The following is a 15,683-nucleotide window of genomic DNA, read 5'->3' on the forward strand; positions in this document are numbered from 1 at the left end:
GAAGCTGGCCTTTTTGTTTTGAGGTTATAAATCTTTTGGCTAGAATATATGGGTTGTTTGATTTTTGAGTTTGTTGGTCATCTTTCAACCTTTGAAACCCAGTTTATTTTATTATGAAAATTGATAAAAAAAATGTGTCTCATTGTTGTTACCTTTCATTTGGTCCGAACTACGCAAGGTCTGATTCATGCGGGGTCATGATACGTAGGCAATCTCCATAAGATTCGACCACCACTGAAAAAGAAAAAAAGGGAAGAAAGAAAAATAAAGGAAAGCGCAAGTGCATCGCATCTCTGATAGAACGGTTTAACTGCTTAGGTGCATTGCATCTTTAATATATGATTATCTATCAAATGCCCTGACACTAACTTGATGGCTTCCATTTGCTGTGTTCATATATAGAAAGTGATTGGTTGTGGTAACTCCTCCCTGCAAAGCAAATGACACAGAACCTCAGAACAGGGTGGGTCGGTACTGATGACCGACAACAATTGGTCGAACAGAACAACGGGTTGGTAGAAGAAGTGAAAATGCTGAGACAACATGTGGCAGACATGTATCAGGCATGGATAACTGGGAAAGCACCACCCCCACCACCGCCAAGCTTTTCAAACTCTGGCATTACCCATCCCCCATACTCTCCATCCCAACCCACTTATGACAGCTTTCCTAGCTACCCGAGTAGCTCCATCACTCGTCCACGCTACTCCCCTCCCCAATGCTACTTCTCTCCACGAGATTCCCAAAGACGGGCTTCACTTTCCAAATACCCAGCTCCACAGAAGGCCTATCCACCCTCACAAGCCTACCGGAAGCCCCCTGGATCAGGTTTCCGGCCCAATCAAGCATTTAGGAACGAAAGGTTGCTGAAACGAGGAAAGGCTCTCACCCCTATCGGAGTATCTTATGCAAGTCTGTTTGAAAGGCTAAAGCATGCTGGCTCGATTGAGCCACTCCCCGCATGTACTCCAAATCCACTTGCAAGGAGCTTTGATCCGGCAGCGCGATGCGCCTACCACTCCAATGTCATAGGGCACAACATTGAGAGCTGTCATAGTTGGAGAAGGGAAGTAGAGAAAATGATCCAAGAAGGGCGGGTTGTGATTAATAACAGTGACATGGTACACTCGAGCCCCCTCGAGAACTTGCCAACGAATGTTGATGATATTGAAGCTGGTAATGGTCTTGGCAGTATCGATGCAAAGCTCAGTGGCTAAGATGCCAGTCTTGATAAAGTGGAAGGACGCTTTGTTCCTTGGTTAACAAGAGAGAAGCTTGTGGTGGCTTATTTTGTTGACATTTATGTTGTTCGGATTATTAGGGTTATAAGTCGGATATTGTCTTGTCTAGTTTGTTTTAGGATTTTGTTCTGGATTGTTTTGTTTGTTTTGTTATTTAAACCATTTCACTGGTAGTCTAATACAAAATTCGGTCTTTCTTTATTTCTAGTCATCTCTTTGTTTAGGCCTTTTATCATTTTTGTTCAGTGCCGATTCTAGTGACATGACATGCGCACACAGTTTGGGCCAAACCTTAAAAGTTAATCGTAAAACCCTGGAAAGGCGATCAGACCATTTAAAGGAAATAAGAACGGTTTGGGATTATTTGAAGCCCGAGTCATGTGGAACTGGGGCAAGTTAAACACAAAGAAAACCGTTAAAATCAAGAGGGTCATTCATGATAATGAAAGTGTCGCCCAACGATGTTTTAGAAATAACAAAGGGAAAAGCAAATGTTTAACATAATTGTCAAGCCCAGCACCGTCGGAAGAGACTATAAATCTATTGTTTGTTGTGTTGTTTGCATTTGGCATGTTTTTGAAGACTGGAATGACAAAGGCATTTTGTTCTGCTACCTAAACACTTTATCCTTCGTTATCCCTTTTGAGCCTTACTTATTTTTCTTTCATACCCCTCGTTCGGAATCAGTAAAAACGACTAGAAAACGCGAGCATGGCATGAAAACATGAAAAAAAAAAGAAAAGAAAACAACAAAACGAAAAAGAAAAGAAAAGAAAAATGATAACAAAAAAAAAAGTCAAAAAAAAAGAGGAATTGGGCACTACGTTTGACCTGATTCCTCAAAGAGGATACGTAGGTGCTTTACGGCTCGGTCATAGTTTTGAAAAATGAAAAAAAAAATCAATTAAAATATCCCCAAGCAAGAAACTGGGGCAAAGGTTGCGTTTGTTGTAAATAAATCTAATTCCGAAGGTTGTAACTAATAACCCAAAATTAATGCATTTTTTGAGCATTTAATACCCTTTTTTTCTAGCCCTATCCAAAAACCCACATTACGGTCCAAAGAAAGACCTTTTGATCAGTCTTCAAAAGATGCCAAGACAGACAAATGAAGAGTCTTACCGGTGAACATAACATTCCGTTCCACAGCAGAAAGGACTCTAATCTCCAACAGAGAGAGTCATACTGGCAACACTCCAAATCCCCAACTGGAAAGTGATACAAATGAGAGAGTCTTATCGGTGAAAACCTTCACAGGCACCATAAGGCGATGCAAGCTGAGAGAAAAAAAAACAAAATGAGAGAGACTTGATAGTGAAAACCTTTTGGGCACTACAAGTCGAAGAAGATTGAGAATCAGATGGGAATTGCCAATTGAAGATCCCGAAAAATGATTGACAACGGAGGATAGACCACATATGCATGTCATGACCATTAGAGTCAGTATCTGCATTTGATAGGTTTTTATTTATAGTTTCTTTTGTTAAAGAGTCATTTTTTCCTTTGTCTTTTTATTCTGTTCCCTTTTATCTTTTTCCTTTCATAGAAAATCCCCAATAGAGTCTGTTCAAGTGTGAATTGACTTCAAAATATGCCATCAGCTTTCCAATTGTGCAAGATAAGATCTGACTAGCACATCCAAGTGGTATGGTCAGCAGGAACAAACGCGAGGCCAGTGTCAAAAAGATATCCCCAGCAAAAGGGAATCGACAAAAGGATTGACGAGTGTCAAGAGGGATATCCTTGCCGAAATTAAAGGTTATAAACCTCAAGGCCGAGGCCCGTGGACAAAGCAAGGAGAGCAGTGAGCATGATTTGGGGAAATTCATACTAGACTAAAAGGTCGGGGAAATGCCAGTTTCCGAGCTATGCCACAAAAGAAGAGGGATATCCCCAGCAGAAAGGGATTATCCCCAGCAAATAATATCATCCCCAACAAGTTGTGGAGCGCAGAGCAAGGAAGGAGAAAAGGAAAAGCCATCCCAGTAGGAGTATCACAACCAACCACCACGTTTTAAACTAACAAATTTTGTTTGATTTGAAACAGGTAAAGGAAATGGCATTGATGACAGAAATGCATGCCATAAGGGAGACTGTCAAACTGGGGCAGAAAATTTTCCTTTCATTTGGAAAATTTTCTGGAAGTCAGGTACCCATTCGAGGAAGAATAAAGATAGCACCAGTCTCAAGGGAAGTGGTGTTTGAACCAGTGTTGCCCCAACATAATAAGTTTAAATGGAGGAAGTATTCCCCAGCAGACAGAATAAAGGGATGACACTTGTGCTCAGAAAAGCAAAAAGACATTATCATCCCGATCAGCTTCCAGAAGAATGAATCATCGACTTGAAGGGATAAAATTCCCCAGCAGCGTTATCCTCAACAACGTTATCCCGAGAAGATAACACTTTTATCCCCAGCAGTGTAAAAAAAAATTTGAATTTGAAAGAGGGGAAGAAAGGAGACTTCCCCAGTAGTATTATCCCCAGCAATCAGGCGTCCACCTGGAGAACAAGGAAGAGCAGTTGGAGTATTAGCAATCAGGCGTCCACCTGGAAAACAAGGAAGAGCAGTTGGAGTATTAGCAATCAGGCGTCCAACTGGAGAACAAGGAAGAGCAGTTGAAGTATCAGCAATCAGGAGCCCACCTGGAGAATAAGGGAATACAATGGAAGTATCAGCAATCAGGAGCCCACCTGGAGAATAAGGGAATACAATTCAAATTTTAAGTAATCAGGAGCCCCCCCTGAAAAATAGAATGGTGATTTGTTGGTTGAAGTTGGGAGCCTGCCCATATAACAGAGGAATACATTCAGTCTTTTCATTTCAAAAAAAAAACGAAAAAAGAAAGAAAAAGGGGGAAGTAGTTTGCAGAGGAATGAAACATCCTACTCAAAAGGAAGTAATTTTGGAAGGAGTAAGATAACATATTTACTCAGCAGAGTTATCCACAACAGTGTTATCCCCAGTAGATCATCGAGATGTAGAAGCATCCTCGACAGAGTTTCGGGCAACCCAGAGTGGGTAAGGAAGAAAAGGAAAAGTCATCCCCAGCAAAATAATCCCCAGCAGTTTCGAGGGAAGACAACACAGGTAAGTAAATAATTCAGGAAGAAGGAAATGGTTCACGCATAGGAGAGGCATTTCCTCCTAAGTCTAGTTTCACCCATAGGAGATGCATTTCCTCCTAAGTTTACTTTTACCCCATAGGAGATGCATTTCCTCCTAAGTTTAGTTTTTACCCATAGGAGATGCATTTCCTCCTAAGTTTGTTTTAGTTTCACCCATAGGAGATGCATTTCCTCCTAAGTTTGTTTTTACCCATAGGAGATGCATTTCCTCCTAAGTTTGTTTTAGTTTTACCCATAGGAGATGCATTTCCTCCTAAGTTTCTTTTAGTTTCACCCCATAGGAGATGCATTTCCTCCTAAGTTTAGTCTTACCCAAAGGAGAGGCATTTCCTCCTAAGTTTATTTTACCCATAGGAGAGGCATTTCCTCCTAAGTTGTTGTTGAAATCAGGAGTCCGCCTGGAGAACAGAGACATACTTTTCAAGTTTGACGTCAGGAGCCCGCCTGAAGAGAGGAAAGGCATTTTTAAAAGTTGTTGAAATCTTGCCAACCTAAAGAAAGGAATGACGATGTATTGTTTGAAGTCAGGAGCCCGCCTGAAGAGAGGAATGGCGATTATTTTCAAAGTTGTTGTCAGGAGCCCGCCCGCCTAAAGAGAGTAATGGCGATTTATTTTCAAAGTTGTTGTTGAAGTCAGGAGCCCGCCTGAAGAGAGGAAAGGCGTTTATTTTAAAAGTTGTGTATTTGAAGTCAGGAGTCCGCTTGGAAAACAGAGACATACTTTTCAAGCATTGAAGTTGGGAGCCCGCCCATATAACAGAGGAATACATTCAGTCTTTACATTTCAAGAGTTGAAGTTGGGAGCCCGCCCAGATAACAGAGGAATACATTTCAGTCTTTTCATTTCAAGCATTGAAGTTGGGAGCCCGCCCAGATAACAGAGGCATACATTTCAGTCTTTATATTTCAAGCGTTGAAGTTGGGAGCCCGCCCATAGAACAGAGGCATACATTTCAGTCTTTACATTTCAAGAGTTGAAGTTGGGAGCCCTCCCAGATAACAGAGGCATACATTCAGCATTAATTTTCAAGTATTAAAGTTGGGAGCCCGCCCATACAACAGAGGCATACATTTCAAAATCAAGTCAGAGGACAATAAAATAGAGGGTTACAATAGGAATCCCCAGCAGGAGACAATAAAATTCCCCGACACTGGGAAACAGAAGGTTGCAACAAGAGGTCACAGTACAAACTCAAGTACATGTGTCAAAGGAAGAAAAGCACCGGAAGGAATGCAAGCAGACAAGGAAGCAAGGCAACAAAAACAAATTGTACTCTAGCCTAGCTTCTTGTTTTCTTTTAAGCATGGTGTAAAAAGGAGATCGGTAAGCAGTGGTAATAGCATACAACAACAGTAACAATGCAGTCCCACGGTAATCCCAGCTACCAAAATTTCCCGAACTACATTGACCTGATTCCTGTTTAGCCCAGGATATGTAGGAAACCTTTGAAGCAAAGGTTCGGTCAAATTTTTTTCAAAAAATGCTTCGCACGGAGTATCGAATGGGCAAAAATCGCTCGCTTTATCTTTGCACGAAAACCCTTCGTATCTTCGGGCAAAGAGGGGCAGCTGTAAGCACGTGATTTTTGCCCTATATGAGAATTACTCCCAAAAAATTCAAAAATAAAATAATTTTTCTTGGTGTGCCATTTTTGTGATATTTTGAATAATTATTTGTATTTGTTTGTGCATGTTTATTTGCTAAATTAATAAAAAATACAAAAATATATCGCCTTTCGCATGTAGGATTTAATTCTACAATTGTTAGTAATTAAATTTGTTTTACAAAAAATTAAAATTACAAAAATAGGCATCGTTTGCATTTTTAGCATTTAATGTCCAAATATACAATTTTATGCTTAATTATTACTTAATTGTGCGTTAATTGTTATTGGGAGTTAATTTGCGCTTTTATAACTTAATTTAGTTCTTAATAATAGTTTAAGTATTTTTATAATTTAGTTTTAGAAAAATAAAAGAAGAAAAAAGAAAACGAAAATATAAAGAAAGTCGGAATTAGGTCTCTTCTTCGATTTCAAGCCATAGGCCCAAAAAATGGCCCAATCTTCCCTACGACCCAGTCCATTTCGAACTGGGTCGACCCAGTCCAAAACCCAACATCCTATTATCTTACAAACAACACAAAACAAAAAAAAAGAGAAAAAAACCCTAAAAAGACCTAACCAATCCGCCCCCCCCCCCTTCTTCTCTTTCTTCTTTTCTTCTTTCTTCTCCAAACTCTAAAACACACATCCATGGCTGCCATGGCTAAGCTCCAGCAGCTTAATCTCCTTCGACACAAGCGCACACACCACCAAGAAGCCCATCTTCTCCATGTCAAGCTCAAAAGGCTCGTCCATGGCTGCGTCTTCGTCGTCAACCCATCGCCATGTTTGTTGCTTTTTCTTGCTGCCTCTGCGTCGTCCATGGCTTCCCGAACTGCTGCTCCATTTTCTCCATAAGCTGCTGAACGCAGCAGCAGTAGACGACCAGCTGCTGCCCGTGTCCAGCTGCGACGAGCAGCCATGGCTGTCCGCGACGCTGCCGCTGCTCCTCCTTCCTCCGCCGCTGCTTCTACTTCTTCTTCGTCTTCGTCGTCCTTCGTTCGTGTTCTGCCGCGTCAACTGCTGCCCGTGTCCAGCTGCGACGAGCAGTCATGGCTGTCTGCGACGCTGCCGCTGCTCCTCCTTCCTCCGCCGCTGCTTCTACTTCTTCTTCGTCTTCGTCGTCCTTCGTTCGAGCTTTGGTTGAGGCTCGGACAGATTTGTTTACAATCAAAGTTCGTCGTTGATTCACCTCCGGTTAGTTGTTTTTGAGTTTTATTTTTGTCCATATTTTTGTTTGATATTTTCCGGATCCAAAATCGTTAAACGATTTAATCCTTGTTTTGCTCGTTGTTCATCATTGAAATAATTTTCTAGCGTGTTCATGTTGTTTGTTAAATTAATTTTCAGATTTCAAAATAGAAGTTTAATTAGTTGTTTTCATATTCATGTCATGTTTGTATTATTGTTTAAGTGAATATTTGTTAGTTTGTTGTTTGTTAGATTCAAATTGAAATTTAATTAACTATTTCTTCAATTTGTTTCATGTGTTTATGTATTGTTAGAAATTGTTAGTATTGTTAAGTTCAAGTTTAAGTTCATAATTGTTTCTTCGTCGATCTTGTTATTTGTTTAAAGAATTTAGTTGTGTTAAAGGAATATATTGATTTAATCGTTTAATCCGTCATGTTTGTTGTGTTAAAATAGATTCACTCATGTTCATACTTTGTTTGGATGATCTTGAATCCGAATTTTGTATAGTTTGATTTCTTGTTTACCCTTTATGATTATTTCTTGAATTATTCTCATAATCTTGTTTAAAGTTTAATATAAGAATTGTTTGTTGCAATGTTGTTAGAGTTGATTTTAAGTTCAATATTATTGAATTTAGGAATCTAAATATACTTGTTTGATTGTTGTTGTTGTTTAAATCCGAAAAATAGGTTTGTTGTTGCTAAAAATATTATTCAATCAAATTTTAGTTGTTCTTGGTTGTTCAATTTGTGTTCATGTGATTTGTTGTTGAAATGTTGTTAAAATCATGTTCATGTGATATTGTTGTTATGATGTTCATCCGTGTTCATATTGTTGTTTGAACATTATTAGAAATTGATCATATTGTCTATATTTTGGTTAAGTTTGATTAATTGATGTGTTATAGCTGATGGGTAGTTTGGTAAATTTGTAATACGTTCAAGGGTAGTTTGGTAATTTCAGTAAGGTCGGAAGGGGTAGTTTAGGAATTGTACATTTTGTAATTATTTATTTGAAGCATGGGGGACAAAATGAAATGGGGTGGGTTGTGACATGATTATTTAATATAAAGGGGGGACAAGATTTAATTTAAAGGGGAATCTTGCATTATTTTAAATGAAGCATGGGGGACAAAATGAAATGGGGTGGTGTGATATGTTTATTTAATGTAATGGGGATGGGTGGAAAGATAATGGGTTGGGTAGAGAAAAAGTATGGATTTTAATTAATTGAAAGGTTTATGGGATGGGTTATATATGTGAAGTCTTGAAATCAAAAGAAAGGATATACAGAGAGATAGAAAAAAAAATACACAGATACGAGAGAGAGAAACAAATCTGAAAATAAGAGAGAGAAAAGGGCTGAACATTTAAGAGATAGAAAATTCCGAAAAATATTTAAGCTTTCAAAATAAAAAAAAACACTAAAAAAAATATTCTGCTTTCTTTTGTTGTTTGAAATCAGAATTAATTGTTGTTTCATCAAAGCTGGAAGATTTTGTTTTTTTTTGGATTACTACTCCACTGGTTTGTTACTGTTGCTGGGCTATTGTTGCTGTGTTGTACTGATTTTACTGCTGCTGCTGATTCTCATATTCATTTTCTTTTGCTTCCAATATCAGGTACACAACTGAAAAGCTGGTTATTGTAATCCGAAATATGAAGCATGAATACATATGAAGAATGAAAATTTGAAGTTTTAATTTCGTTTTTTTTTCTTTGTTTCTTTTGTTGATTGTATTTAAGCTATTTCATGAATTACTAAATAATAGCTGGAATAAGAAAATAATATCATAAGTTAGTCTGTAATAAATCAGTTCGGCAAAACAGGTTAATTCACTAACTATGAAGGCTTCAAGATTGTAGGTTGATCATGAACAAGTAGCTAAATTTAGTTAAAACATGAATTTAAATTAAACATCGTAAATTAGGCATTAAGGCATGACTTGAGCTTAAGCAAGATTAGAAGAACGTTTAAGTCTAATAAACTTTCTAATAAGCTTTAGTAATTATGGTTAAATTTAGTTTCAAATGATTGTGAATAATTAATCTCAATAATATTTTTTTAAAAAAATAACAATGCTGAGTTTTAATCTAGCTATATTTGTTTATTTTGAATATTAGTTGTTGAATTTTTATTTAATTTATAAATTTCGAAATTAAGAGTAAATTTTTTTTTTCATCAATATTTGTATTAACCAAGCAATTAGCATGTCATGTTTTCTTAAAATTATAAAAGCTAGTAATTAATTAGGATTTTTCTTTCTTTATTTTAGAGACTAATTTTTATAGAAAAAATGTAGTCGCTTTAAGATTTGTCCATTTAAAATAAATGAGATGAGCCTCGCTTAATGAAATGTATAGATTTCGGGGCCCTCAATAAATGTACAGTTAATTGCTTAGAATTAGGGAGGAGCCGTTTTAGCAAATTTCACGGCCCTACCCAAAATAATGACACGCTAGTCGCTCTAGGCGCGTATTTAATAATGTTATTTCCTTAAATACGGGTGTGCATTTATGTAACCCAAATCTAAATCTCAACGGAGTCGAAATGTGTCGATAACCACGGGTGCAATTGATTGCGACGTGATTTGAAATACGTTTTCACAATGTTGCAATTTTTCGTAAAATAATAACAATAAATAAAAAGAATAATAAAAGCGGCTAAGGGATAAAATTTGCACATAAGTTTATAATACGTATTATATTAGATAATCAAGCCGAATATAACAGTTAAGCGACCGTGCTAGAACCACGGAACTCGGGAATGCCTAACACCTTCTCCCGGGTTAACAGAATTCCTTATCCGGATTTCTGGTGCGCAGACTGTAATACAGAGTCATTCTTTTCCTCGATTCGGGATTAAAATAGGTGACTTGGGACACCCTAAATCTCCCAAGTGGCGACTCTGAAATAAAGAAATAAATCCCGTTTCGACTGTCCTTTAATTGGAAAAAACTCATGTACCCCGCGAGGGCGGAAAAAGGAGGTGTGACAAAAGTAACTTAAATTGGCATAGCACTCAAAGACTAATTTGTACTCTTAGCTTGCTTTCATCATTTTGATTTATAATTCCTTTAATGCTTTTGTTCTCTAATTATTTCCACAAATTATCGATCAATATTTTCATATAAAGATTATCATTCATTCAAAAAAGATGTCAACATAATCCATACTAAGTATAATGATCAATTCTATGTTATTTATCTGTTTAGTTAGATGATTCACTATTTTCATAAATTTGGATATCAAATATTGATTTTAATAGTTTATTTGAAGGAAAATATTGGTCGATTAAACAAAAGGCAACCGAGGTATGAACATTAATAATTATTACTGTATGTCTTGGGTACAATAGTGTAATCGAAATTTATAACAAGAACATACACTAGGAATGTCGTCTATAAGCAAGTATTAGGTGAAATGCATTTTATTATATATTTGTACCTCATAAAATTAAAATCAAAATCAAAATAAGAAAACACAATCACATGTATCTAATTAAACTTTGATTATTCATTTTAATAGGTTTAGACATTAACTAATCATTTTGATCTCCACGAACAAGTAACTATGACAATCCACATTAATTAGCCACATAACCTATACTTTATTTTTTCACGCAGAACTATTTGGCCGATGCAAAATCGTATATCATATAATTCGACATACACGTGCATATTAAAATCACTTATAATTCGAATTGTTTCAATAGACTAATAAGTATTATTCACACAGAATTTTGCATGGTCTGTTGCGCTAACGATAAAGGTCTCATCCAAATGTATTGTTTGCGGAGGCGAACCTATCCTTTCGGTAGTAGGTTATCGACCCCCGGTAACTTTGAACATATATATTGGTATTCTAAGATTCAAATCTTAGATAGTTGCAGTGGCCGTTTTAGGGGGCACAACTTAACTTTTAGTGCGTTGCCTAAATTCTATTCTGACTCTAATACTTGCTCAAATTTTTATTCGACAGTGGAACCTCATCACTTTAAATCCTCGGTCCACCTCTAGCTTCATGCGGTGCAAGAGCAGATTCTGAATTACTCCAACTTTTATCATCTGTATGTTGTATAGGCCAATGCGTATTTTAGATCTCCGAAGTCTGATTTTTCAACAATCAGTCCTTTTCATAGTCAACATTATTAAGTATCCCATTATTATTGTGATTTTAAAAAAAGACTTTTTCCTTCTTATACCATATAACCTTATTACTAAAAATGTGCATAGTTTCATATTTATCCGCCATGTTCATAGTTATTCTACAAAATATATATCATTCATTAAATACCAATTATGAATGGTATATATTTAAGGTTCTTCTTGAAACTGTGTTCTCACCGGCGCTTGCTTCTCCTTTTAAAGTTGCTTCCCTTGAAGTTTGGGAAGATGATGTCCTTAAATCTCTTCTCCTTGAAATCATATCCTACAACCTACACAGTAGTTGAACAAGTTTATTAAGACCTTGTCACTCCTTTCCTTGCACAGGAACTCACTTAGCATCTCCATTAAAAATACAAATCGAGAGACGGATAAGCAAAAAATTAAAGAATTGCTGATCATTGCCAATTATTAGGAGCTGATTCCTTCCTAATTAGGCGCACTACAAATCTGGAACTAAATATTCTTCCAGATATTCCTGTTTAGGCACGCTACAATTATGGAAGTAAATATTCTTCCAGATATTTTCCACCATTGACAGCCATTAAAAAGCTTGAAGCTTTGAATTCAAATTTGGGTTTTCAAAAATCATTATTTGTTTGAATTGGGTGTTGTTGAAAATAATCGGGAATATGGTTTGGAGTTTATATCTCAATTTTGAGGGGTTTTGGTGAAGATTAGACTTGGTTTTGACTGAATTTCAAATTGAAACTCGAAGAAGAAGACATATTGCATAAATTGTAGATTATTTGTTTTCTGATTGTAGATGCTTTATTTTATGTTTTCACAAATAAAAAACGACTAAAACTTCTACAAATCTTCTGAAAAAACGCAATTATGTCAAAAATCACAATTATGCTACAATTGAATGGGAATTGGGATATAAAAATTCAATGTACCCAGTTTGTAGATAAATTGTAGATGATTTGTATTCTAATTGTAGATGCTTTGTTTTCTGTTTTCACAAATCAAAAACGACTAAAACTTCTACAAAATCTTCTGCAAAAAACGTAATTATGCCAAAAATACCAATTAAGCTACAATTGAATGGGAATTGGGAGATTAAAATTTAATGTACCCAGTTTGTAGATATTTTGTAGATAAATTGTAGATTATTTGTATTCTGATTGTAGATGTTTGTTTTCTGTTTTCACAAATCAAAAACGACTAAAACTTCTACAAATCTTCTGCAAAAAACGCAATTATGTCGAAAATAGCAATTAAGCTATAATTGAATGAGAAATTGTACCAATGTCGAAAATACCAATTAAGCTACAAGCTACAATCGAATCTCAATCCCACACACTAGCAGGTTAGATTTATGCTTTCGTGTCAACAGGTAACATATATTTGAATGCTAGCGACATGTGAATGCATGTTAATTTAATTGAACATATTTGCACGATCCAAATATGCTTGACAATCTTATTAGACAGATAGCAAAATTTAATTGAATTCAACTTTTGTTAACTGACAAAATTAAAGTTTTTCACACGCTTTGTGTTACGCGAGTAGTACCAACAAGTTGCTCGCCATTTATTCCTAAAACCATGTTAAGTGCAAAAATTTACTCGCCGTTGGTTTTAAATGATTATGATTTTATGCATATTTTCAAACAATCTGTATCATAAAAAAATTTATGAGCTGGACTCAATTAGGCAACATATTTTAATATGTTAACAAAAACTGCTCAAGGTAAGGATGCTAGCTTTTTAGGTTAAAATATACTATGGTATAGAATTAATAATTTAATATACTAAGTGTAATTAAATTAAACTTTAAATATTTAGGGTTATAAGGCCTATGTGGCATAGGAATGTAAAAATTCCTTTAAAAGATCCTAAAATTGATAATCCACGTGGATTGAGACTCATGCCGACACACGGAAAGGCTCCTATGATAACGTAGCCTCATTTATTTCCAGTTATATCCTTCAAAAGACACAAATATCTTGGTCCTGGTCTTGGTTTTTGTCTCTTTTTCCTTTTTGTTTCTCAGATTGGAATTATGGTCTGAATAGAGCTTGACCTCACAGGCACTCTGTTCACGCTCGATATTTATACTAAATAAATTAATACAAGACATATTTTATATTTAAAATTTTATCATGATTAAGTATAATAATATAAATATTATATATGCTCACTTAAATTTATTACTCTTAAAGTTAAATTACTGTATGTGGTGAAAATATTGTGTGCCGTTAAATTGATAATGTTCTCTCGTTTTGAAGGAACAAATCTTACACACAGTGGAACCGCCCAACCACACAAATTTTAGTAGGTGACGCCATTTACCTCGTTCGTTCCCACTGAAAAAACGACACATTTTATAATCAAAGGAAGTCAAAACAAGCCAAGACAAACGCAACAGAGCAATATAGTACAAGTGAAATTGCTACCAATCACATAAAGTCCAACGCACAAGAGCCACGTGGCATGAAAATATCTCTGACAATAAAACACAGAATAGCACAGTCACCCGTCGGTGAATAAGTCTTGTCTTTTAGTAAAAAACAAACCTTAAGTGGGGAAATTGTGTTTCTCATACTCTACAGAGTAGTTAGGGTAAGATATTTCAAACATATAAACATTAACATCTGTACTATATTTTTGTGAAACACCAGGTTTGGAAACATATCATTACTTTATTAGTGTTTCAGTCACTCGTTTAGTCATCACTTTTCAGAAGTAAACTAAGTGCTTGGAAAGGACAAGAGCGCACTATAAAACCTCTCTTTTCCTTGTCATTATTAGCTCACAGCCTTGATTCAAATTTGAAGAAGAAGAAGAAGAAGAAGTAGAGGATCAAATTGAAGATGGAAGATTTGTGGCAAAAGATGGTTTTTCCAGTTAGACGTGCTTGGTTCGTGTTTTCAGCCCGTGTCAAGGCTCCTAAGAATGGTTAGTCCTCTCTTTCCTAAAACAACCCCCCCCCCCCCCCCCCAAAAAAAAAAAAAAAACAACAACAACAATAAACCCTGTGAACTTGATGGCTCAAGCTTGATGGTATATTCCATGCCTTACAGAAATCACACGGCAACAAGTCGGACGAGCCGATAAAATGTTAGGCATAGTAAATGACCTAAAATTCTAGTCTATGTTAATGGAACAAATACTGTAATTGACAACATATGCAAACAATATAAGCCTATCTTAGGGTCTGTTTAAGTTGATATATTGCGAATAGTTAGACACTTATGAGCTTTCGCACTTGACAAATTAAAAATATGCCAAGAATGTCTCTTTGTTCCATTAGGAGTCATTTTCTTGTGATTTTATTCAGTATGTATAAGCCACAGAAAACCCCCAACTCAGGCCAACTTGTTAATAATATAAGCTGCTACCACTTCATGGTATCTGATTCCTTAATAGGACAACATTTCAGATAGCCTAAACATAGCACTTACCACTTCATATCAGTCCCCATATATATATATATATATATATATATATATATATATATATATATATATATATATATATTCCCTAGTCCCCAACGGCCTATATGCTTCATTTTCTGCAGGCAAATCTCCAGAAGTACTGGTATATTATGAATTATCATTGCTCTAGGGTCGAAGAGAAACTTTTAACCTCTTAACTTTAGCACTTTGGTACAAAGAAATTGGACAGTGAATGAGGAGTGAAAACATAGAGACAGTAGCTTTAAGGATCACTTACATGGTTTTATATTGGTTTTTGTTTCCTTCAGGTGCTGGATTATTGAAGCTTCATGGTGATATACAGTCCTGCGGGTATGCGGATGTACAGGTGATGTGGGAAATGCTTGGAGGAATGGAGTCAGAGTTGACATCTCGGCACATTAAGCAAAAGCACCATCTATCATTTAGGAATTTTGTATGGCCCAACCATAGTGCTAAATCATCCTTCTCCACAGATCATGCTCATTAAGATGATATGTGCTGCACTGCATCAATAAGAGTATCTGAAGAGTGAAGGGACGTATGCCACTGAAAAGTATATGTAGTGTTCATATCAGCATATGAAGTATGTTCTCTATAGCCAGCATGAAAATATCGGGACAGTCATGGCGACAGTATCAGCTGTAAATATACCATCGTCCTGATGTACGAAAAACCGGCACTAAATAGAGAAAAAGAACTTTGAAGAGCTCAGTTTTCCTTACTTAATTTGCTTAAATTTGAGATATAGAACAAAAAATACTATAAGGATTTAACTCATACCCGTTGTGGCGACCATATACTACAGGACACCGTTCCAATAAATTGGAGGCGATGTTATCGAAACAGCCCCATCAACAAGGTGACATCTGAAAAAAGAACCAAATCATATTCCATGCTAATGCCTAGCATATTATTCCTTAGATGAAC

The 15,683-nt window shown here is 36.1% G+C and overlaps 1 long non-coding RNA gene across 1 annotated transcript; it reads left to right on the forward strand.

The window, feature by feature from the left end:
* The first annotated feature begins 13,779 nt into the window (after positions 1–13,779).
* LOC138872146 (uncharacterized) lies at positions 13,780–15,467 on the forward strand. Its single transcript, XR_011400590.1, has 2 exons — positions 13,780–14,235; positions 15,044–15,467. It is a non-coding gene; the product is annotated as an uncharacterized lncRNA (long non-coding RNA).
* Positions 15,468–15,683: the final 216 nt, after the last annotated feature.

This window comes from Nicotiana sylvestris, chromosome 6 (genome assembly GCF_000393655.2).
Source record: "Nicotiana sylvestris chromosome 6, ASM39365v2, whole genome shotgun sequence".
NCBI lineage: Eukaryota > Viridiplantae > Streptophyta > Magnoliopsida > Solanales > Solanaceae > Nicotiana > Nicotiana sylvestris.